This window comes from Hemitrygon akajei, chromosome 4 (genome assembly GCF_048418815.1).
Source record: "Hemitrygon akajei chromosome 4, sHemAka1.3, whole genome shotgun sequence".
Taxonomy (NCBI): Eukaryota; Metazoa; Chordata; class Chondrichthyes; order Myliobatiformes; family Dasyatidae; genus Hemitrygon; species Hemitrygon akajei.
Genome location: NC_133127.1, coordinates 194,806,614 through 194,809,420, shown reverse-complemented (window position 1 = coordinate 194,809,420; position 2,807 = coordinate 194,806,614). Strand labels below are relative to the sequence as shown.

The following is a 2,807-nucleotide window of genomic DNA, read 5'->3' as shown; positions in this document are numbered from 1 at the left end:
GGTCAAGGTAGTTGCTGGTGTATCGGAGAGAGAGAGAGAGAGAGAGAGAGAGAGAGAGAGAGAGAGAGAGAGAGAGAGAGAGAGGTGATGCAGTTGCCGTCCAACCTTCTGTTGTCTTCCTGTCCTGTTGTGGTCACCGACTGTGACCCCGTACCAGGCACGACCGTTCTTCAGTGGTGAGCCTGTCACCCAGGCGAGGGTGGACACACACACAAGCCCCCACCGGTCTGCCTTCACACACTGTGAGCCTCTGATCGATTCCCCCCGAATCGATCCTCCAAGCCCCCCACCTTCCTGTGGGTGCACAATGCTCTTTCAGCGTCCCGTGGTGTGTCTGCCTGTGTCTTAGCAGACCTGCTTTTTATCATCACTTGCAGGGCACCAGCCATCCATCAACTCCATGTCCATCACCTGGTCCCGCCTTGCTGTCTCAGCAAGAATCTTACAAGCAGGCAAAGAAAGTGTCCTTGGAGCAAAGGTAAACAATCAGCCAAGGAGCCATAACTTTAAATCTTTGTCTCTCTCTCTCTCTCTCACACACATCTGCAGCAGGATGCCTCCCCCCTCTTCTTCTCTCTCTCTCATTAGCAGCATAGTTCATGGGGGGGGGGTCAACTCTGGACCCCATCTCAGCTTGGTTTGCTCAACACAGTCTAACCTCCACCTGCTCAGCTTAGCAACATTATAAGCATTCTGAACAACCTTCATTTGTCTTGACTTAATTGAAATTGTAACATGATTTCTCTTGTGTTCTGTTAACACCCTCGTTCAGTCTAATCATACAATCAGTTCAGTCTGTGTTGGGAACATTGTAAGAACCGATGGTTTGTTGGCTACACCGTAACCAAGCGTGTAAGAGCAGCACACATGGAATGCTGGAGGGACAGGATTGGAAAGGAAATGGGAGGCTGTGAATGTTGACAGGCGGCGTGGTCGTGTAGTGCTTGGCACAGTACCAGCGACCCGGGTTCAGTTCTCATTGCTGCCTCTAAGGAGTTTGTACATTCTCCCCGTGACCACATTCCTCTGGGTGCTCTGGTTTCCTCCCACATTCCAAAGATGTACCGGTTGGTTGGTTAATTGGTTGTTGTAAATTGTCCCATGATTAGGCTGGAGTTGCTGGGCAGGTTAGCTTAAGGGGCTGGAAGAGCCTATTCCACGTTGCACCTCCTTTATTAAATAAACATCTCCAACACGATAGCATGAACATCGATGTCTTCACCTTCCAGTAATTTTCACTCCTCACCCTTCCCTCTTCCTCACTTTGGCCCTTCTCTTACCTTCACTCACCTATCACATCCCCCAGTTCCCTTCCTCCTTCCTTTTCTCCTCTCCTATCAGACTCCTTCTTCTTCAGCCTTTTAACATTTCCACCTATCAACTCCCAGCTTCTTACTTCATCTCCCCTCCTCCACCCACCTGATCACCTTTTACCTTGTACTTCTTCTCCTTTCCCCACCTTCTCACCCGGGCTTCTTCCCACTTCTTCTCCGGTGCTGGTGAAGATTCTCGGCCCGAAACCTTGGCCGTTTATTCCCCTCCATAGCTGAGTTCCTCCAGCTGTGTCTGTGTGTTGCTCTGGATTTCCAGCATCTGCAGAATCTCCTGTGTTTATGACATCTCCGTTGTCTTCAGTGACATAGTAACCATACAGTAACATGTCTATCTGGATCATATAAGCCATATGATAAATGTACTGTGAGACGATGTTAACAATATTGTAAAGTATGCATTAAGATCTCCACTTCCATCGTAAAACCTTGTACTATACCATGGTATACACACTGGGCTATTCCAATATGCTTTATGTTGGCATCATAGTTCTCTGTAAGATCAGCTCACTTTTTGATAAATCCCTAAGTGCTCTGTAAGGTAACTTGGTAAATTGATTTATTATTGTCACAGGTACCGAGGTCCTGAGGTTGTCATAGCTGTGGGGGGGGGGGGGGGGGGGTGTGAGGGGTAGTGGGATAAGCTCCCACTACCTATTAAATGCTCCCAATGGCATACGCCTCAAATGGCCTCTGACAGCCGAGTCCAGTTCCCGGCCTACATGTGTGGCTTAGCTACTAAGCCCAGGAGAACTGTTTCTACTGACAAGAGAAGGGGCAAAGGTGGGTTACCAGCAATTTAAAACCAGTCACTTCATGCAGGTGAGGCTCATCAGCCACGGTCGGCAGTTCATCGAGGAGAATGAAAACTCTGGCCTCAAACCTCCACTGCCTCGTGGCCATATCCACTCGTGGGGAAGGCTTCGGGAGCAAACCCTGAGAGAAACTCTGGAGCTGGAATCTCTGAGGCAGCCCTACATCGAGTTCAATGCTGACTGACATCTCCCGCGATGCTGCTGGTGCCAGATTGTATCGGTCTCTGCCGTTCCTATGGATCCGCCAGCTGTGTGGAGACGGGGAGCTCACTGTGTGGGTCACAGCTTGCTCTCCGTATCGTGCTGCCGTGGCCTGTGTATCACACAGACTGGTAGGACCCAATGCCCATGGTCAACTCCCACCAACAGAGGGCCACCCAAGGTCCAGTGAAAAATTTGGTCTTGCATGTCAGTGCATAGAGGCAGTACGAGAGAAAGCCTCCTGGAGAGATTGGACAAACTTGGATTGTTTTCTATGGATGACAGAGGCTGACGGGAGATCTGATAGTTTAGTTTAGAGATACAGTCCTCTGACCCTTTGAGCCCATGCCTGTGGGGAAGGAAGGTAGTGTGGTGGTTACCACAACGTCTTACAGTACCAGTGACTTGCGTTCAATTCCTGCCGCAGCTTGCAAGAGTTTGTACGTTCTCCCTGCGACTG

General features: G+C 49.8%; 1 protein-coding gene across 1 annotated transcript in view; it reads left to right on the top strand.

Moving 5' to 3' along the window:
* Nucleotides 1–1,867, top strand: part of LOC140727083 (trophoblast glycoprotein-like) — a 4,671-nt gene extending 2,804 nt beyond the window's left edge. Inside the window, exon 1 of the mRNA XM_073044325.1 lies at nt 1–1,867. This exon is cut by the window's left edge and continues 2,804 nt beyond it. The gene's annotated coding sequence lies outside the window, so the exon portion shown is untranslated.
* The last annotated feature ends 940 nt before the right edge of the window (nt 1,868–2,807 follow it).